Here is a 23,571-nt window from a genome sequence, read left to right as displayed (position 1 = left end):
GCCTAATCTAAGGCCTAGATAACTTAATATGATTAGTTCTGTGATCTGTCATGAATTAATTTTGGGGAATGGTATTCAAAAAAGCAAAATACATTTTTCCCCCAAAGTTATCCAGTTGTTTCAGAATACTTGTTTAAAAGCCTTTCCTCTTTCCATTGTATAAGCACATTTGTTTAAAATAATCTGATCATATATTGTGGATCTATTTCTGTACTTTTATTATATTCCATTGATGTATTTCCCTGTGCTAATGCAAATATCACACTCTCCTAATTATTGGAGCTTTAAAATACATCTTAGCATGGATGGAAGTAAAGGGTATTATGCTAAGCAAAGTAAGTCAATCAGAGAAGGACAATTATCATATGATCTCACTCATATGTGGAATTTAAGAAACAAAACAGAGGAGCATAGAGAAAGGGTGGAACAAATGAAACAAGATGAAATCAGATCAGGAAACAAAACATAAGAGACACTTAACCACAGGAAACAAATTGAAGGTTAATGGGGAGAGGGTGGAGTAAAATGGTGATGAGCATTAAGGAGGGCACGTGATGTAATGAGCACTACATGTTATATACAACTTATGAATCACTGAACTCTACCTCTGAAACTAATACACTATATGCTAATTAATTGAATTTAAATAAAAAATAAATTAAATTAAATACTTCTTAGAATTAAGTAATATAAGTCTCACTTTTTTTAGTTTTAGGTTGTCTTGTTTCTTTTAGGGCCTTTGCATTCTTCTATACATATTAGTATCAGGTATTATTCTCTTAAAAAACTCATTTACTAGGAGTATGATTGGTTTTTCCTGGAAACTATATCTAAATTTGAGGTAAATTTACATTTTATACAGTGAGTGCTTTAACAGAAAACATGGTATATGTCCCCGTTTATTTATTCCTTAAGTTTTCTCTGTAATGTACTGTAGTTCACACAGTACTATGCAGTATAGCAGTGTATCGTTGCTAGTATATAGAAAAGCAATTCTTTTTTTATAAAGTGACTTTATATCATGGGAAGATGCTACATCCAATCTTTATGCTCTTCATTTATTTTTTGAATAATTGCACTACTAGGATTTTCAAAACAATATTGAATATAATGGTAAAAACAGATATCCTTCCCTTATTCTTGATCTTAGAGAGAGTGCATTACTGTAGATTATCATAGATGCCTTTTATCAGATTGAGGACATTCTATTCTACTAAATTACTGTGATTACTATCAATAAATGGTAAATGTTATCAAATCTATTTTGTTTTGGTTTAATTTTTTCCATCTACTATAGTATCCATAATATTTTTATCATTTATTACATAACGTAGTGAATTTTACATTATATGAATATAGTTTAATGCAGTAACTTTTTAAAAATTCACAGTATTAAGTGCACAATTCAATTACTTTGATCAAATATATATGGTTATGCAACAGCCACCACAATCATGATAGAAAACATTTCCAAGATCCCAAAAAGTTATCTTGTGTTCTTCTCCCTTCACTTCAGTCAAAGCACTGCCCCCACTTTAGGCTCTGACAATCACTGAGTGGTCTGCTTTATATTTTCAACTTTTTTAGAATTTGGAATCTTTCATTAAAATATGGGTTTGAGAAAACATTATCCTTCCTTATTGAATTAGCATATTTGTCAAAAATCAATTAACTGTATATGTGTGGATTTGTTTATATTAACATATAATGTATTATTTGTTTCAGGGCTACAGGTCTGTGATTCATCAGTCTTAAACAATTCACAGCTCTCACCATAGCACATAAACTCCCCAATGTCCATCACTCAACCACTTCATCCCTCTAACCCCCCTCCACTCTAGCAACCCTCAATTTCTTTCTGAGATTAAGAGCCTCTTATGCTGTGTCTCCCTCTCTGGTTTGATCTTGTTTCATTTTTTTTCTTTTCTTCCCCTCTGATCCTCTGCCTTGTTTTTTCAATTCCACATATCAGTGAGATCGTATGATAATTGTCTTTCTCTAATTGACTTATCTCACTCAGCATAATAATACCTCTAGTTCCATCCACATCATACCAAATAGCAAGACATCAAATTTTTAATGGCTGTGTAATATTCTGGTGTGTGTGTGTGTGTGTGTGTGTGTGTGTGTGTGTGTGTACACTACATCTTCTTTATCCATTCATCTGTCAATGGACATCTGGGCTCTTTTCATAGTTTGGCTACTGTAGACATCACTGCTATAAACATTGCAGTACACATGCCCCTTCAGATCACTATATTTGTATCTTTGCGGTAAATTCCCAGTAGTACAATGGCTGGGTCATCGGGTAGCTCTGTTTTCAACTTTTTGAGGGATCTCCATATTGTTTTCCAGAGTGACTTACCAGCTTGAATTCCCACCAACAGCTAGGAGGGTTCCCCTTTCTCTGCATCCTCACCAACACCTGTCATTTCCTGACTTGTTAATTTTAGCCATTCTGATTGGTGTGAGGTGGTATCTCACTGTGGTTTTGATTTGTATTTCCCTGATGCCGAGTGATGTGGAGCACTTTTTCATGTGTCCTTTGGCCATTTGGATGTCTTCTTTGAAGAAATGTCTGTCATGTCTCCTGCCCATTTCTTGGTTGGATTATTTGTTCTTTGGGTGTTGAGTTTGAGAAGTTCCTCATAGATTTTGGATACTAGTCCTTTATCTGATATTTGCAAATATCTTTTCCCATTCTGTTCATTGTCTTTTGATTGTTTTGTTTCCTTTGCTGTGCAGAAGCTTTTTATTTTGATGAAGTCCCAATCGTTCATTTTTGCCCTTGCTTCCCTTGTCTTTGGAGATATGTCTAGGAAGAAGCTATTGCAGCTGAGGACAGAGGTTGCTGCCTGTGTTCTCCTCAAGGATTTTGATGGATTCTTGTCTCACATTGAGGTCTTTCAACCATTTTGAATCTATTTTTGGTGTGGTGTAAGGAAATGGTCCAGTTTCATTCTTCTGTGTGTGGTTGTCCAAGTTTCCAAACGCCGTTTGTTGAAGAGACTGTCTTTTTTCCATTGGACATTCTTTCCTGCTTTGTCAAAGATTAGTTGACCATAGAGTTGAGGGTCCATTTCTGGGCTCTCTATTCTGTTGCATTGATCTGTGTGTCTGTTTTTGTGCCAGTACCAAACTGTCTTGTTGATTAACAGCTTTGTGTCATAAAGCTTAAGTCCGGAATTATGATGTCACCAGCTTTGCTTTTCTTTTTCAACATTTCTCTAGCTATTCAAGGTCTTTTCTAATTCCCTACAAATTTTAGAATTATTTGTTCCATTTCTGTGAAAAAAGTTGATGACATTTTGATAGGGATTGCATTAAATGTATGGAGTGCTCTAGGTAGCATAGACATTTTTTTTCCTTTTTTTTTTAATTTTATTTTTTATAAACGTATATTTTTTTCCCCAGGGGTACAGGTCTGTGAATCACCAGGTTTACACACTTCACAGCACTCACCATAGCACATACCCTCCCCAATGTCCATAACCCCACCCCCCCACTCCCCCTCCCCCCAGCAACCCTCAGTTTGTTTTCTGAGATTAAGAGTCACTTATGGTTTATCTCCCTCCCAATCCCATCTTGATTAATTTACTCTTCTCCTACCCCCTTAACCCCCCATGTTGCATCTCCTCTCCCTCATATCAGGGAGGTCATATGATAGTTGTCGTTCTCCGACTGACTTATTTCGCTAAGCATGATACCCTCTAGTTCCATCCACGTCATCGCAAATGGCAAGATTTCATTTCTTTTGATGGCTGCATAGTATTCCATTGTATATATATACCACATCTTCTTTATCCATTCGTCGGTTGATGGACATCTAGGTTCTTTCCATAGTTTGGCTATTGTAGACATTGCTGCTATAAACATTTGGGTGCACGTGCCCCTTCGGATCACTACGTTTGTATCTTTAGGGTAAATACCCAGCAGTGCAATTGCTGGGTCATAGGGTAGTTCTATTTTCAACATTTTGAGGAACCTCCATGCTGTTTTCCAGAGTGGTTGCACCAGCTTGCATTCCCACCAACAGTGTAGGAGGGTTCCCCTTTCTCTGCATCCTCGCCAGCATCTGTCATTTCCTGACTTGTTAATTTTAGCCATTCTGACTGGTGTGAGGTGGTATCTCATTGTGGTTTTGATTTGTATTTCCCTGATGCCGAGTGATATGGAGCACTTTTTCATGTGTCTGTTGGCCATCTGGATGTCTTCTTTGCAGAAATGTCTGTTCATGTCTTCTGCCCATTTCTTGATTGGATTATTTGTTCTTTGGGTGTTGAGTTTGCTAAGTTCTTTATAGATTCTGGACACTAGCCCTTTATCTGATATGTCGTTTGCAAATATCTTCTCCCATTCTGTCAGTTGTCTTTTGGTTTTGTTAACTGTTTCCTTTGCTGTGCAAAAGCTTTTGATCTTGATAAAATCACAATTGTTCATTTTTGCCCTTGCTTCCCTTGCCTTTGGCGATGTTCCTAGGAAGATGTTGCTGCGGCTGAGGTCAAAGAGGTTGCTGCCTGTGTTCTTCTCAAGGATTTTGATGGATTCCTTTCTCACATTGAGATCCTTCATCCATTTTGAGTCTATTTTAGTGTGTGGTGTAAGGAAATGATCCAATTTCATTTTTCTGCATGTGGCTATCCAATTTTCCCAACACCATTTATTGAAGAGGCTGTCTTTTTTCCATTGGACATTCTTTACTGCTTTGTCAAAGATTAGTTGACCATAGAGTTGAGGGTCTATTTCTGGGCTCTCTATTCTGTTCCATTGATGTATGGGTCTGTTTTTGTGCCAGTACCATGCTGTCTTGATGATGACAGCTTTGTAATAGAGCTTGAAGTCTGGAATTGTGAGGCCACCGACTTTGGCTTTCTTTTTCAATATTCCTTTGGCTATTCACGGTCTTTTCTGGTTCCATATAAATTTTAGGATTATTTGTTCCATTTCCTTGAAAAAAAATGGATGGTACTTTGATAGGAATTGCATTAAATGTGTAGATTGCTTTAGGTAGCATAGACATTTTCACAATATTTATTCTTCTAATCCAGGAGCATGGAACATTTTTCCATTTCTTTGTGTCTTCCTCGATTTCTTTCATGAGTACTTTATAGTTTTTTATGTATAGATTCTTAGTCTCTTTGGTTAGGTTTATTCCTAGGTATCTTATAGTTTGGGGTTCAATTGTAAATGGGATTGACTCCTTAATTTCTCTTTCTTCTGTCTTGTCGTTGGTATAGAGAAATGCAACAGTTTTTTGTGCATTGATTTTATATCCTGACACTTTACTGAATTCCTGTACAAGTTCTAGCAGATTTGGAGTGGAGGCTTTTGGGTTTTCCACATAGAGTATCAATGATAGTTTGACTTCTTCTTTGCCAATTTGGATGCCTTTAATTTCCTTTTGTTGTCTGATTGCTGAGGCTAGGACTTCAAGAACTATGTTGAATAGCAATGGTGATAACGGACATCCATGCCGTGTTCCTGACCTTAGAGGAAAAGCTTTCAGTTTTTCTCCATTGAGAATGATATTTGCGGTGGGTTTTTCATAGATGGCTTTGATAATATTGAGGTATGTGCCCTCTATCCCTACACTTTGAAGAGTTTTGATCAGGAAGGGATGCTGTACTTTGCCAAATGCTTTTTCAGCATCTATGGAGAGTATCATATGGTTCTTGTTCTTTCTTTTATTAATGTGTTTTATCACATTGATTGATTTGCGGATGTTGAACCAACCTTGCAGCCCTGGAATAAATCCCACTTGGTCGTGGTGAATAATCCTTTTAATCTACTGTTGAATCCTATTGGCTAGTATTTTGGTGAGAATTTTTGCATCTGTGTTCATCAAGGATATTGGTCTGTAGTTCTCTTTTTTGATGGGATCCTTGTCTGGTTTTGGGATCAAGGTGATGCTGGCCTCATAAAATGAGTTTGGAAGTTTTCCTTCCATTTCTATTTTTTGGAACAGTTTCAGGAGAATAGGAATTAGTTCTTCTTTAAATGTTTGGTAGAATTCCCCTGGGAAGCCGTCTGGCCCTGGGCTTTTGTTTGTTTGGAGATTTTTGATGACTGTTTCAATCTCCTTACTGGTTATGGGTCTGTTCAGGCTTTCTATTTCTTCCTGGTTCAGTTGTGGTAGTTTATATGTCTCTAGGAATGCATCCATTTCTTCCAGATTGTCAAATTTGTTGGCATAGAGTTGCTCATAATATGTTCTTATAATTGTCTGTATTTCTTTGGTGTTGGTTGTGATCTCTCCTCTTTCATTCATGATTTTATTTATTTAGGTCCTTTCTCTTTTCTTTTTGATAAGTCTGGCCAGGGGGTTATCAATCTTATTAATTCTTTCAAAGAACCAGCTCCTAGTTTCGTTGATTTGTTCTATTGTTTTTTTTGTTTTGTTTTGTTTTTTGGTTTCTATTTCATTGATTTCTGCTCTGATCTTTATGATTTCGCTTCTCCTGCTGGGTTTAGGGTTTCTTTCTTGTTCTTTCTCCAGCTCCTTTAGGTGTAGGGTTAGGTTGTGTACCTGAGACCTTTCTTGTTTCTTGAGAAAGGCTTGTACCGCTATATATTTTCCTCTCAGGACTGCCTTTGTTGTGTCCCACAGATTTTGAACCGTTGTATTTTCATTATCATTTGTTTCCATGACTTTTTTCAATTCTTCTTTAATTTCCTGGTTGACCCATTCATTCTTTAGAAGGATGCTGTTTAGTCTCCATGTATTTGGGTTCTTTCCAAATTTCCTCTTGTGATTGAGTTCTAGCTTCAGAGCATTGTGGTCTGAATATATGCAGGGAATGATCCCAATCTTTTGATACCGGTTGAGACCTGATTTAGGACCGAGGATGTGATCTATTCTGGAGAATGTTCCATGGGCACTAGAGAAGAATGTGTATTCTGTTGCTTTGGGATGAAATGTTCTGAATAGATCTGTGATGTCCATCTGGTCCAGTGTGTCATTTAAGGCCTTTATTTCCTTGTTGATCTTTTGCTTGGATGATCTGTCCATTTCAGTGAGGGGAGTGTTAAAGTCCCCTACTATTATTGTATTATTGTTGATGTGTTTCTTTGATTTTGTTATTAATTGGTTTATATAGTTGGCTGCTCCCACGTTAGGGGCATAGATATTTAAAATTGTTAGATCTTCTTGTTGGACAGATCCTTTGAGTATGATATAGTGTCCTTCCTCATCTCTTATTATAGTCTTTGGCTTAAAATCTAATTGATCTGATATAAGGATTGCCACTCCTGCTTTCTTCTGATGTCCATTAGCATGGTAAATTCTTTTCCACCCCCTCACTTTAAATCTGAAGGTGTCTTCGGGTTTAAAATGAGTTTCTTGTAGGCAACATATAGATGAGTTTTGTTTTTTTATCCATTCTGATACCCTGTGTCTTTTGATTGGGGCATTTAGCCCATTACCATTCAGGGTAACTATTGAGAGATATGAATTTAGTGCCATTGTATTGCCTGTAAGGTGACTGTTACGGTATATTGTTTCTGTTCCTTTCTGATCTACTAGTTTTAGGGTCTCTCTTTGCTTAGAGGACCCCTTTCAATATTTCCTGGAGAGCTGGTTTGGTGTTTGCAAATTCTTTCAGTTTTTGTTTGTCCTGGAAGCTTTTAATCTCTCCTTCTATTTTCAATGATAGCCTAGCTGGATATAGTATTCTTGGCTGCATGTTTTTCTCGTTTAGTACTCTGAATATATCATGCCAGCTCTTTCTGGCCTGCTGGGTCTCTGTGGATAAGTCTGCTGCCAATCTAATATTTTTACCATTGTATGTTACAGACATCTTTTCCCGGGCTGCTTTCAGGATTTTCTCTTTGTCACTAAGACTTGTAAATTTTACTATTAGGTGACAGGGTGTGGACCTATTCTTATTGATTTTGAGGGGGTTCTCTGCACTTCCTGGATTTTGATGCTTGTTCCCTTTGCCATATTGGTGAAATTCTCTCCAATAATTCTCTCCAATATACCTTCTGCTCCCCTCTCTCTTTCTTCTTCTTCTGGAATCCCAATTATTCTAATGTTGTTTCGTCTTATGGTGTCACTTATCTCTCGAATTCTGCCCTCGTGGTCCAGTAGCTCTTTGTCCCTCTTTTGCTCAGCTTCTTTATTCTCTGTCATTTGGTCTTCTATGTCGCTAATTCTTTCTTCTGCCTCATTTATCCTAGCAGTGAGAGCCTCCATTTTTGATTGCACCTCATTAATAGCTTTCTAATTTCAACTTGATTAGATTTTAGTTCTTTTATTTCTCCAGAAAGGGCTTTTATATCTCCCAAAAGGGTTTCTCTAATATCTTCCATGCCTTTTTCGACCCGGCTAGAACCTTGAGAATCGTCATTCTGAACTCTAGATCTGACATATTACCAATGTCTGTATTGATTAGGTCCCTAGCCTTTGGTACTGCCTCTTGTTCTTCTTTTTGTGGTGAATTTTTCCGCCTTGTCATTTTGTCCAGATAAGAGTATATGAAGGAACAAGTAAAATACTAAAAGGGTGGCAACAACCCCAGGAAAATATGCTTTAGCCAAATCAGAAGAGATCCCAAATCGTGGGGGGAGGGGGGGGAAGGGGATAAAAAGAGGATCAGAAAGAAAAAAAAAAAACAAATAAAAAAAGAAAACCAAAAATGAAAAAATATAAAAAGGCAATATATATATATACATATATATATGTATATATATATGTATATATATATATATATATATATATATATATTAGGTAAACTAGTTAAAAAACGTTAAAAAAGAAAAGGGTAAAAGTTAAAAAAATTTAGCAGAAGAAGAGAAAAAAAATTGAAAAAGAAAAAAAAATTAAATTAACTGCAAGGCTAAAGAATCATGGGGAGAAAGCCAGGAGTTCCGAGCTTTGCTTTCTCCTCCTCTGGAATTCCGCTGCTCTCCTTGGTATTGAAACTGCACTCCTTGGTAGGTGAACTTGGTCCTGGCTGGGTTTCTTGTTGATCTTCTGGGGGAGGGGCCTGTTGTAGTGATTCTCAAGTGTCTTTGCCCCAGGCGGAGTTGCACCGCCCTTACCAGGGGCTGGGCTGAGTAATCCGCTCGGGTTTGCTTTCGGGAGCTTTTGTTCCCTGAGCACTTTCCGTAGAGTCTGGAGGACGGGAATGAAGATGGCGGCCTCCCAGTCTCCGGCCCGGAGGAGCCGAGAGCCTGGGGCCGCACTCCTCAGTGCGCCCTCAGAGAACAGCGCCCAATTGCTCCCGTCACCCTGGCCTCCGACTGCGCTCCGAGCTGACCGAGCCTGCGACCGGTTCAAGGTAACCCGAGCTTAGAGTTCACTCCTCGGCTCTGTCTCTGTAGCCTACTTCCCCGTTCGAATACCTGCAAGCTCTGCGACACTCAGATACCCCCGATCCTTCTATGACCCTGTGGTACCTGTGGCCACGCTGACCCTGCGTGGGCTTCACCCCGGTTAAGCCTCTGGAGCGATGTCCCTCAGCGAACAGACTTTTTAAAAGTCCTGATTTTGTGCTCCGTTGCTCCGCCACTTGCCGGGAGCCGGCCCCTCCCCCCGCGGTCTATCTTCCCATCTCTTTGGATTCACTTCTCCGCCAGTCCTACCTTTCAGAAAGTGGTTGATTTTCTGTTTCTAGAATTGCTGTTCTTCTCTTCGATCTCCCGTTGGATTTGTAGGCGTTTGCAATCTTTAGATAAGCTATCTAGCTGATCTCCCGCTACCTGAAGTAGTCTCAGCCTGCTACTTCTCCGCCATCTTGACTCCTCCCCCCTAGCATAGACATTTTTGCAGTATTTGTTCTTCCAATCCATGAGCATGGAACATTTTTCCATTTCTCTATGTTTTCCTCAATTTCTTTCATGAGTACTTTATAGATTTTGAGTACAGATTCTTTGCCTCTCTGGTTAGGTTTATTCCTAAGTATCTTATGGTTTTGGGTGCAATTGTAAATGGGGTCGACTCCTTAATTTCTCTTTCTTCTGTCTTGTTGTTCATGTATAGAAATGAAACTGATTTCTGTGCATTGATTTTTTATCCTGACACTTTATTGAATTCCTGTATGAGTTTATATGTGTGGATTTATCCCTTTCTATTGATCTATTGTATCCTTACAGTAATGCCAAACAGCTTAGATGACTATCATCTTAGAATTAATCTTAAAATTATGTAGTTTAAGTCCTCCAAGAGGTTTTTCTTCAATATTCATTTGACAAAGTCTAGATCTTTTGCATTTTCATATGAAGTCTAGAATGAATTTTCCATTTCTACAAGAAATTTTGCTTTAATTTTGAATAAGATTGCTTTGAATCCATAGATCAATTTTCGTACAATTGACATATTAATAATATTGAGTCTTCCAGTCCATGAACATGGCATATCTCTTTGTTTAGTTAGTTTCCCTTAATTTTTCTCAACTGTACTTCATATTTTCGGTGTACAGGTACTTTTCTATACATATTCATTTAGGATTTTTTTGATGAATTGATTTCCTTATCATTCTGAAATATGCCCCTTTGTCCTTGGTGATATTCCATGCCCTAATCTACTTTGTCCAATATTAATATGAGCACTCCAGACTCCTTTTGCATATCTTTTTCTATCATTTACATTCATTCAATATTTTCCTTTTCATTTAATCTATGACTTTATATGTACAAGTGAGTTTCTTATAGGTGGCAGTTGGATTTTGCTTTTTTTTTTAAATTCTCTCTGACAATTTCTGCCTCTTAATTGGTTTTAAAGATCTACATATGTGATGTAAATAATGTATATATGACATATACATATATATATGAATGGATTTCAATTTACCGTCCTTTCTTTTCATCCATTCATTTCTTTTCTATTTAAGGGTTTCTTTCTCAAAAGGGTTTGAACTTTGTTCTTTTTATGCTTGCCTTCATACCTTCATTTGGATAAACTGAGGACTTAGGTTTCATTTTATCTCCACCGTTCTCTTGCTAGTAATACTACTTTTTTGTTTTGCTTTGTTTTGTTTTGTTTTGCTTTGCTTGTTTTTAGTGATATTCTAGGGTTCTAATAGTGTTCTAGTGTAAAATCTTATAACATTATATTTCCATTTTCTTCTCCCATTCTTTGGCTCGTATCTTCATATTTTATTTCTACATGTGTTAAAAGCCCCATGATAGTCTATTGTTATTTTTACTTACTGAATAATCTTTTAAAGAGTCTAAAATCATTTGAACATAGTTTTTATATTTATCTCTTGTAACACTATTTATTCTCTTCTCTAGGTCAATTTTTTTCCTGACATATCTCTTTTCTGATAATAAATTTCCACAACATTCTTTGGAATCTGTTTCTAATCCTCAAATTTCATTTATCTTGAATAACTTTATTTTGTCTCTACTTCTGAAAGACAATTTCACTGGATGTAAAATTCTAGTTACATAGTTTTATGTTTTTGTTTTTGTTTTTATCTTAAAACTTTAAAGATGTCATTTGATTATCTTCTGGCTTATATTTTCTTTGTATGACCAGTCAAATTTGATTCTTCTTACTGTTCCTCTGTAAGTAATATGCCCTTTAGTCCTCTACTTTCCATTGTTTTTCTATATCTTTGGTCTTCTAAAGATGACATTTCTATATGTACCTTTCTTTGTCTTTATCCTACTTGAGTTTGGCTAAGCTTCTTGAATATGTGTGTTATTACTGAAATTTGTAATATGTTTAACCACAGTCAAATTATTGGCTTATTACCTTGATTTTACATGATCCAAGTCATTATCTTTAATAAGGTGATTCTATTTTGATTTTTCTCTTAGTCCTAGTGCTTAGCTGTCATCCTGGGCTTTTTTCCACTCAAAGTAATGTGTCACCAGGCCACCCACAGTAAAATACCTACTGACTACAGCACTATTACAGCAAAAAGAAAAGCATAAGGAGGCAGCCATAAGTGAAGCTTTTCTTCCTACAATGTCTTATTAGATCCCTTTAGTGACAAGGTCTAATATTGGGCCAGCTGGCAAAGAAAAAAATTTTGCAAGATGCAGTTCCAGCATCATAAGGCAGGACAAAGAAGGATGAATTTTGATAATTAGCACAGATGGTGTGATACTTTCTTAATTATTATAAAACAGAAAGGAAAGAGGTCACAGTAATTTCATTGTCAATTTTCAGTCATCTGGCAGATCCAATTTCCAACCTGTATCTCTCTTCATCCTAGTAAGACTGTTATTTTCTGTTTAAGTTCTCTTTACTCATGCATCATCCCAAACTGAGAAGTGTCTTGTCAGCCAACTGCAATATCTGGGTCATCTGTGGATTTGTAAGAACCTACCTGGGATTCAGTGGAAAACCTGAGGTGTGCAGCAAGACCTTCCTACTTGGCAGGGCTTGAACTCCAAACTCTTTTCACAGCATCCCAGAAACAGCTTCCTAGAAAGTCTCACCAAGTATACCAGTGCACAGTATCTTCCTGAGTTTTGCTAACACTCCAATGAAAACCTTTCCAGATAGCCTCATCACCAGTGTAGCCAATTGCTTACTGGAATATGTTGGCAGAATCAAAATGGACATGACCTAGAGAATTTCCCTGGATCTCCAGAGGGTGTTTTCCTCTTCACCAACCTTGGCCAATGACACCTCAGCAAACCTCCTCCACACAGTATTCTACAGCCACATCCTGCCTATGAAGAGTGAATTTCAGCCCTGGTAGTATCTCTTGCAAGTTTGTTCCCCCCTTGAGTATCCACAACCTTACATTTGCTACCCCAATATTCTCTAGGATTCTCTTTACACTTTCTTAGAAGCTACTCAGATTTTACAAATTAATAATTCTTTTAAAATTACTATTGTTCTTTCTGTCTCCTTACCATTACCCTGGCATCTTTAAATAACCTCAAAGCAACATGAATTACAATGTTTGAAAGAACTTTCTCAAATGATGCATAGTTCAATTCAATTCAATTTAGGATTTTACAAGGTGTATCTAATGCTGAAATATCTACAAATGGACAATAGCAGAAATATAGATTTTAGTTAAAATGATGAAATTAGGGAGATGTTGGGAAACATTGTTCATCCTGAAACCTACACCCATTCTCCAAAAGTAGGGTCTAAGAAATATAGTGCAGATATTAATGTATTAGACTACTGTGAGGGTAACACATTTGCATTCTACTACAAGGTTTAAAAAAAAAACTATTTCATGTCACTTATCACAATTTTAAAATAGATGTTGCATTTGTAAATATAACTGAAAATAATATGAGGTTATTTAACAAGAGAGAATACAAAACTTTACAGTCTCTGTCCTGCAATAGACCTTCTATATGATAACTGATATTTCTATTTTATGTGAACATGGGTTCAAATACTTCTTCCAGAGCCTATTACTCTGAGTACCTGTTTGTGTGTTTATTTGTCTGTTTTTCTCACATGCCCTTTCCCAAACCATTCATTTTCCCCACCCTCTTCAGTCTCACTGCTGCTCTTTCTTTATGCTTTCTTGTAGTGGTGTTTGTTTTTCATTGTCAGGTGGAAACCTGGAGACTGGAAAACTGGTTAAGTACTGGATTTAGTTTTACCCCCTAAGTACTTGAAGGAATGGATTCCTTTTCCACTGCTGAGAAGCCCTGAAACTTGGGAGGCCGACTGTTGTTTGCTCTTCTAGAAGCTTATTGACTGTCAGTGACTCTGGGAACCACCTGCTGCGCTAGGGAATGTGATCTGGCTTCTGCAGTTCCAAGTGAGAAAGTATTCATTTTCTTAATAATAAAGTATTTCCTTCTAAAATATTATTGAAAAATCATTGCTGCTGACTGCTGCTCTTCTCAGGAAAGGGTGCTTTCCTTTTAGGGTATTGACTGATGTAGGTAAATAAACTTGATTTACCATTTGGGCTTGCAAACTCACCTTTATGCAGTGATAGAAATTGTTGAGTTAAAAATATTCTAATTGTTGAGCACATAAAATCATTCCATTCAAATCAACAGGCATTTATCAAGTGTCTAGTGTACGTTTAGAATCATTTTAAAGCAGTAGTATTCACAATTAAAAAAAAAAAACTAGACCCTGGAGTCAAACTTTCTATATTTGAAATTTGACGCTTTTATTTACTACATGCATAATAAAGGCTGCTTTGTAAGCACTGAATTCTTCATCTGTAAATAGATATGGTAGTATTATCTACCTCATTAGAGGATTACATAAGATACCACATACAGTTATATATAACTATTAAGATTTAAAATATTTTTTTAAAATATTGGAGAATTGTGTGGAATCTTTCCTGCCCCCTATAAGTTTGCATGAAGGAAGAAATAAACAATAAAAGAAAATATAAAGCAATAAATCACCAGGTCCCATAAAATAAATTTTATAAATTATAGCCCTACTAATATATATAAAGAGTATTTGGGAAATTGTCATTTCCTAGAGATTTCCAAATAACTTTTAAGAAAAAGTTGAGGAGCACCTGGGTGGCTCAGTCCTTTGGGTGTCTGTCTTTGGCTAATATCATGATCTCAGGGTCCTGGGACTGATGCCCATGTCAGTCTCTCTGCTCAGCGGGCAGTCTGCTTGTTCCTCTTACTCTCCCTCCATACTCTCCCTCTTTCCCTCTCAAATAAATTTAAAAAAAAAAAAAATCTTAAAAAAAAAGAAAAAGTTGAAAATGTAGATAAGCATAAATAAAAGCAGATTATATAAAAATAATTAAAATCTTTGAATTTCTTTTTATATCCAAAAGTTCCTGGTCTTCATAAGAGCATATATGGATTTTAAAAAGTAATAACTTATCATCTACAACTCGTGAGCCCTCAAAATCATCCATTTTTACAATGTTATTAAAGAAGAAAATGTCAAAGTAAGAAAGTCTTGGTCCCTCCTTCTTTAGTGAAGTGGTGTCACTACCTGGTAGCAGAACAAAATTCCCTACATATATGGGAAAACATATAAGTACCTCATAATGTGACATAAGTATTTATGAAATAAATTTACTAAACAATTATAATTTGTGTTCTAGTATTCTGCAATGTGTTTTGCTTTATTTTTGTTTTATTTTTATGTCATAGCAGGGATCGCTTCCATCTGAACCAATTACCCTAAACTATCTGCTCCTACCTTTCCCTAACTTTTAGAGAATGATAAGTTCCTTGCCCAACTGTGGACACTTAGGAACCTAAAGTGAAATGAGAGAAAGGCATGATTCACTTTCCCTACCCGTGAAATTATACCTTTCCTGATAAATTTTTACTAGTGACTAGTGCTGGTGTTAGATGACCTTGGAAATGACATAAAGTGTATATGGAATAATGCCAATTCAGAGGAAATTCTGTCACTTGACACATTCCTGGGGTAGAGCTCCCTGAATATCTCTTGGGAAATTACTCTACCTTCTTTCATATAATTTAGGTAGGACAGCCAAAGACTGGCATATGACCTAAAACAGGCCAACCAAAATCTCTCTCTTGAGTGTTTGCATCTTGAGCAGAATGCCATGAGTTCAAAAAACAACAACAAAGAAACAAACACAAAAAATGAATGGCCTTTTTTCGACCATCTAGATATGAGCGGTTCACTCCATTCTTTACTATGTCTTCTCATAAGACTTTCAGGACCAAGACATTGCTGAACAAGAAACAAAATCAAAATCATCCCATGCCCCAATTGATCCAGATAAAAACTAATCATGAAGTCACAAACAGCAACACAAGGAGATGTTGAGGAAGACCTAAGTTGATTTTCTAAGGAATTGCACATAAAATGGCACCAATATTTATGCTGTATCAAGGTCATTCGCATCTTATCATAACAAGCTACAAAGATCACCACTATCTGCACAGCTGGACATGTTTTACTAGGAAAATAATGAATCCTCTCTTTGTTCTATGCTTCTGTACTCATACGTTACTTCCGTCATATGTGACACCTTGTGTTTGGGAGGAAAAAGAAAACAATCGAAACTGCTTCAAAGAAAGTGACCTGAGGAGATTTTACTGATACTTGATGCTGTCCTAATTTTTCTCCTGCCAAAAGCTTGGATGTTCAGATTTTTCTGTCAATTTTGAGAGCTTCTCTGTGTATTTCAACTACTCTTTTATTTAAATGAGTAAATTTCAATTATTAGCAACAACAACAACAACAACAAAACCCTAACTAATGAACATTTGTACAAAGAACACGTCTAAGTATCAAAAGTAAGAGGAAGCACCCAGACTTTTTTTTTTTTTAAGATTTTATTTATTTATTTAATTGACAGAGAAAGACACAGCAAGAGATGGAAAACAAGCAGGAGGAGTGGGAGATGGAAAAGCAGGTTTCCCACTGAGCAGGTGACCTGGTGCGGGGCTCTATCCCAGGACCCTGGGATCATGACCTGAGCCAAAGGCAGATGCCTAACGCCTGGGCCACCCAGGCGCCCTGCATCCAGACTTTTTTCCAAGTTTTTTAATCCATGTTCAATAAAATGTAAACATGACAGAAAAGAATGATTAAATCCTTTCTATGGCTAAATAACAAATAATACTGCATTGCATTGATATATCACATTTTTTATTCATAAATTAGTTTATAAACATTGCGTTGTTTCTAGTTTTTGACTTTCATGAGTGATGATGCTATGAATATTTAAATTCAAATTTTTTTATGGACCTGTTTTCGATTTTTTTTTTTTTTTTGAGTATATACCAAAGACTGGAATGGCTATGTCATATGGTAATTTTACGTTTAACTTTTTGAGGAACCACCAAACTGTCTTCCAAAGTTGGCTCTGAGGTCAATTTCAGTGGACAAACCAGTCTCTGAAATGATGCTTGCAAATGAGTTACTAGCATGTCAAACTCTCCGTGATATATTTGACCCTAAAATATTTCCAGATGACAGCTGTGGTGCTACTAGAGTGTCTTGGTTCCTTTTTCTGCACCTGTCAGGAGAGGCCCTACTAATGAGAGACTGTTATACTCCGTGATTGATCAAGTTCTCGAAAACATTTTTCTCTTCTTCCTCTTATAGTAGTTCTGAATATTAGATACCTTTCCCCATGGAGTCAAAAGTACCCAAGTATATATGATTGCAAGTTGTAAAATAAGAGGCAGAAATCAGGTATTGACAGTTTATCCATTTTCATTTGTGTGTGAATTTTTAATTAATATAAATGTGGGAACATAAAAATTAATGTAAGCCAAAATATTCTGATGAACAAGTTTTAGCAGTTCAACTTTACAACAGTTATAAATAAAAGTGTTATAAATAAAGAGCCCCCCATGGGGCTCTCTGCTCAGCGGGGAGCCTGCTTCCCCCTCTCTCTCTGCCCGCCTCTCTGCCTACTTTTGATCTGTCTGTCAAATAAATAAATAAAATCTTAAAAAAAAATATATCCAACTCAAAGTGTCAACAGCACCACTGTTAAGAAACCGTGGCGTAAAGTAAGGAAGATTTGGATGGTACATCCTAGTTATCCAGAAATAAACAGGAAGCCTAAGCAAGAAACAAACCTTAGCTATTTCAGGCCATTAAGAGTTTTAGACTACATGTTGTCACCGCATAGCCTAGCTTGTTCTAACTGATGTTTATTTTGCAATTTGAGTGATATTAGAACACAATGCACTTTCCTGAGTAATGTTTAAATAATTTGGTTCTTATATTTCTATATTTAATAACCACTCGATATATGACTGCTGAGATTAAACGAGGTTGAAATTTATTTAAAAGTAAAAATAAATTGATCAATTCAGGTTTCAAGATAGTTTAGTTTATCTTTGGAGGGAAGTCATTGTTCATGATAAGCAACCAATTAAAACCAGTTAACCTGATCAAAACAAGCCTAAAGTCCTTGCTCTAAGAAACCCAACAATCCAGTCAAATGTTTGGGGGGGAAAAGGGAGAGATTATGAAATTTGCTTTTGAAAATAAACTGCAGGTTACAAGCATATTTAAAAAAAACTGAACTTTACATCACTTTTAGTTTAGATCAGGAAAAGAGCCTTAGTCAGAAACCAAATCTGCCAGAACCTTGATCTTGGACAAGCCTGCAGAACTATGAGGGAAAAAAAGAATTGTTTTTTAAACCACCAGCCTGTGGTATTTTGTTATGCAGCCTTAGTAAACTGATAAACAATGATGAAAGAAAAAGGAACTAGATCCAGGAAATTCAATCTATAGAGGAGAAAAAAAGGATCTTAAAGAATTCATGATAGAATAAAGCAAACAGATACAAAGTATTAACTGAAGAAATAATAGAAACATTCTTAAGCTAAAAACTAACATTAAGTTAAATATTTAAAAGGTTCACCAAGTATCAAGAAAAAACGAATGCATACATATACAAAAATGAGTATTTTAATGATTAAAAACAATTCCTATAAATATCAAGAAAAAAGTTACCTACAAAGAAATAAAAATGAAATTGCATTCAAGCATCTACTTTACAAAAATTAATGACAATAAGAATGAATTAATTAATGTTTGCAGTATTTTGAAGAAAAATTACTGGTACTTAAGAATGCGATATCACAATTCCTAACATTTTTGTAGGGCAATGCACTAATCAAGTTGGACCAAGTGTTATAACTAAACACCTCACCATATTAATGGATTGACACTATCAAGATTTATTTCTCACTCACCAGCAGCTTTGTGCTGTGAACCACAGGTAGAAAAAGTCTTTTGTAATAAAATTGCAATCTGTTTCCTTTTCTGTTTGCAGTTTGGGTCACCCCAGTTTTGATTCTCAATTCTGTTTGTACATTCGAATCACCCAGGGGACTTTTAAAAATACTTGGCCCTACCACACAACAATTAAATAAAAATCTCTGAGGATGAGCCATGGCAACCTTTTTTTTTTTTTTTTTTTTTTTTTTTTTGGAGTTCCCTTGGTAATTCTAATGAGCAGCTAGGAGTTGAGAACTACTGCCTTATATCAGTGGTCCTCAAATGTTAGCATGGGTCAATATACCAGAAGAGCTGGCTTATTAAACACAGTGTGCCTGGCCACACCCCTAGAATTTCTAATTCAGTAGGCCTGGGGTGATGTTGGAGAATTTCCTCTTCCAACAAGGTCCCAAGAGAGGCTAATGCTTAGGGTTTGAGACCACTTTGAGAACAATTGCCTTAGATGAAAAAATGGTGCTTTTTGTAGTACCTAACCAAGGTCTTAAAGAGCCAACCTACTCTGATATTCTGATATTTTCTACTAAGTCTCCTAAATTTCTAGCCTCCACAAGCTCAGAACCTAAGTGCCAATATTCAACACCTAATATTTTAACAATTTGCTGAGGGGGTCATGTCACAAATTCCCAAATTGACTATTTGTTTGACTCCAAATTTTTATTATTGCCAGTAATGCCCAGTAAACATCCATGTACATATGTCCTATTGATTTATGCAAGTGGCCTGCATTCTCCAATATGAAAGCTATCATTCTCATTATTTACATTTAAATTCATTAAAATTTTAAAAAAAGAAATATTCATTTTCTCTGTCACACTACATTTCAAGTACTAAATAGCTATATATAGCTTAATGCTTACCATATTAGATAGTACAATAGAAAACTTTCATTATCAAAGGAAGTTCTATTGGAAAATGCTGGTTAGATTATTTTTTTTAAGATTTTATTTATTTATTTATTTATTTATTTGAGAGAGAGAGAGAGAAAGCATGAATGGGGGGGCAGGGGCAGAGGGATTGGGACAAGCAGCCTCCCCACTGAGCAGGGAACCCGTCTCAGGGCTCTATCCCAGGACTCTGAGATCATGACTTGAGCTGAAGGCAGAAGCTTAATCAACTGAGCCACCCAGGCACCCCTGGATTTTTTTTTTTTTTAACATGTTTCCTTAGGGTGCCTGGGTGGCTCAGTCATTAAGTGTCTGCCTTCAGTTCAGGTCACGATCCCAGGGTCCTAAGATGGAGATCTTCATCATGCTCACTGCTCTCCCTCTGCCTGCCACTCCCCCTGCTTGTGCTCTCTCTGTCTCTCTCTATCAAATAAATAAATAAAATCTTTATTTTTTTAATAAAAATAAATTAAAAAATAAAATGTGTTTCCTTTACCTGTATGCAGCTAAATACACTTTATAGTCCCTTCCATTGAAGACTGGCCTTCTCACTAGTTATTTTCCTTGAGTTATGAAGGAATGAAATGTCTCTTCTAGGCTAAGCGTGGAAGCAACCAGTGTCTGAACGATTGCATGGAACTGAGGAGGGCCCCTCCTCATGCCAAGACGGTACCAGGAAAGTAAAAAATTCTGAAGGCCCTGCACAAAGTCAGTCTGAAGGCCCTGCCAGCCCCCTGCACAAGTCCCCTAACAAAGCCTTCCTGAAATGCATCCTGGGATGTTCCCTTAGACTCATAACACAATGTTGTTCAGTGCTCTAAGGAAGAAATCAAGGCCCATGAGGGACTGTGTCATGTTAAGTATTCATGTGCACTGACTAGAGAGCCAAACTAAATCAGCTGAATTCTAGTTCTGCTCCTTTTTAGCATGTAACTTGGGAAAGTAAGTGAACACTTTGAGGCCTCACTTCCCTTCTCTAAATGGGATAGTACTATTTTATCTACCCCAGAAGTTTCCTGAGATAGAAGAACGAACTATTACATTGTTAAGACATTTAAAACAGTGCTTGACACTTATTATTAGACTTAGAAGTAAGACTAAAAACAGAGCCTATGCTAGCTGTTGCTGAAGAACAAAAACCAAAAAGGCAAGTCAACAATAAATGATCGTGAGTTAGACACTGGTTACTAACCATAAAAATAATCATATATACATCCAATATAATACATAATTACATATATAATTATATAAAGAAAGAGATATATAAATTAAAAGATATATAAATAAAAAGATAAAATATTCCAACTACCATTCTAGAAAATAGCAATGAACAAAACAAAGAAAGACTTAGAGTGAGAGAGATCACATTCTAGCATTTTAGTGGGGTGATAGAAAATTCACAAATAATATATAATACCAGGTAAATATAAGCCTTATGAAGAAAAAATAACATAAGGTATAGAAGGTGACATTTGAGGGGCAATTTGAAAGAAATGAGGAAAGCCATGTTCACATCTGGGGATAGAAAAATAGAGCTGAGGAAACAGCCATATAAAAGCCCTGAGGCATTATGAGCTTAAAGTGTTTGGTGAACAGCAGGAAAACCGGTGTGGTCAGAATGGACAGAGCAAGGTGGAGCCCACTACAGAATGAGACTTCATAGATGGTCATGGCTAAGACAGAGAGAGCCTTGCAGGATACAGTGAGGATTTAAATTTGATTTTAAAATAAAGAAACACTAGGATTGTTTGAGCAGACAGGTTTCCTTGATCTGACATACACTTTTAAAATAAAATCTACTCTGACTGCTATTAGTGAATTTACAGGAGGAGTGCTGAGTCGGGAGGAGAAGTGTAAGCCGACTTATAAAGCTTCTGTATATGAACCATGTAGTCAATGCAAGATATTATGTTGGCTTGAATCAGGATGATGGCTGTGGAAATGGTGGTAAATATACTGATTCAGAAAAAAGCTTGGTTTTGTGCATTAATTTATGACTTATAGGAGTGTTTGTCCTGAGAATATGGGTGAATCATAGAGCCAAATAGTAAGACATGAGAAGACCCACTGGTTTGGCCTCACTGAATTAAAACTTCCAAAGAGGAGTTGGGAATGCAAGTCTGATGCACAGGGAAATGTGCGGAGTAATGTATTTACTGAGCTTCATAAGTGTCCTTAAATCTATGAAAATACCTAGGAAGTTAGTGCGGAGGAAAAAAATATCTAGTTGTCTGACATCCAACCAAGTTATTTAAGTATTTGTCACCCAGGCCTGGCTATCAAAAATCCTATGACTGTTTAGTCCCTAAAGCGATTCCAAGATTTCCCAAACTCATGTAAATAGGAAAGAGAACTTCCAAAGTAGTATTATCCACAGATGGGAATCTTCCCAATACCCCTTTGAAGAGTCATCGTGGAGGACAGTACATGAGGGGGGCTCCAACCATTTTGTTTATAGGAAATATGACTGCCCCCTTGCAGAATTCACTCTTCAGTCAGTGAGGAAATAATGTAGAGACCACTGTCTGTGAGACAAAAATCTGTATCCTGGAGCTTTGATTTCTGCATGTTGTATTCCATTTTCCCTGTTTCTAGAAGAGAGGCCTTACTGTGTTTCTTTTATGGTTTTATTTATCAGTTAGCCCAAAATGGCCAGATCATAAAGTGGTACATATAAACCTGATTGAGGAAAATGAATATAATCCAGAGATTCTACTTAAAAAAAAAAAAAAAGATTTTATTTATTTATTTGACAGAGAGAGAGCACAAGCTGGGGGGAGTGGCAGGCAGAGGGAGAGGGAGAAGCAGGTTCCCTGCAGGGTAGGCTGGCCGATGTGGGGCTCGATCTCAGGACCCTGGGATCATGACCTGAGCCAAGGGCAGACATTAACCGACTGAACTACCCAGGCACCCCTAATCCAGAGATGCTAAATGCATTAACTGAATAAGATTCCAGATAGTGTTCTGATGGAAGAAAGTAAATGTGTTTTCAGTCACTCTCTTCCTTAAGTATGGACATTGTTTTCAAGTTTATATATTAGCAAAATAGATACTCTTTGTGTCCATCAAAGAGTGAAATGTAGTATTTTTATTTTTACCTTTTTAGGAACTCCTCTTTTCCCCTCTCTCCCATGTTCTTTGGTGAACTAGTTCTTCAATTCAAAGGGATTCAATAACTCACCTTCCAGGTTTAAAAGGTAGGCATATAGTCCAGATCTAGAGTCATTTTATCAGTTCATTTGTCCACAGTGACTGGTTCAAGCTGATTATATGATTAGTCCAAAAAGATTCCTACCCTGAGTTTTTTGTTTGAAGCAAGAGGAAAGGGTTCTTCATTTGACGCCATGGAGTTTGAAAAAATGTGAATTGGTGACCACTAGAAGGCATTGCCTTTCACTCCACTTGGGAAAAAGCTGTCTGATGTAAGGGAAAATGAAGCCAAGCAGAAGCAATCCCAGATGAGAGGAGGCTGGAAGGAGCCGGATGGGATCAGGCCTCTGGCTCTGAAGTCTGATATCCCCAGAATTCTTCTCAGTCTTGAAGCTATTTCTTTGAGTCTATGACCTTCCAATTTCTTTTCTTTCTTTCCCTTTTTTTTTTTTTTAAGATTTTATTTATTTGACACAGAGAAAGAGAGAGAAAATGAGCAGGGGGAGGGGCAGAGAGAGAGAGGATGAAGCGGGCTCCCCACTGAACAGGGAGCCCAATGCAGGGCTGATCCCTGGATCCTGGGATCCTGACTTGGGCCAAAGGCAGAGGCTTGAACAACTGAGCCACCCAGGCACCTCAAAGACCTGCCAATTTCACCGCCTGATGAAAACCTTTGAATAAGCAAGCTTGAGTTGCATTCCTGGAACTTGTAACTGAGATTGATCATTAGGGCGCCTAGGTGGCTCAGTTGATTAAGCATATGCCTTTGGCTTCCAGGTTATAATCCTGGAATCCCAGGATTGGGACTGCTCAGCAAGGAGTCTGATTCTCCCTCTGCCCTTTACCCTGCTCATGCACTCTCTCAAATAAATAAATAAAATCTTAAAAAAAAAAAAGATTGATCTCTGATACATCAATCTA

Source organism: Lontra canadensis, unplaced genomic scaffold (genome assembly GCF_010015895.1).
Source record: "Lontra canadensis isolate GAN:19392208 unplaced genomic scaffold, GSC_riverotter_1.0 scaffold1, whole genome shotgun sequence".
NCBI classification, from domain to species: domain Eukaryota; kingdom Metazoa; phylum Chordata; class Mammalia; order Carnivora; family Mustelidae; genus Lontra; species Lontra canadensis.
This window is presented reverse-complemented; position numbering follows the sequence as displayed.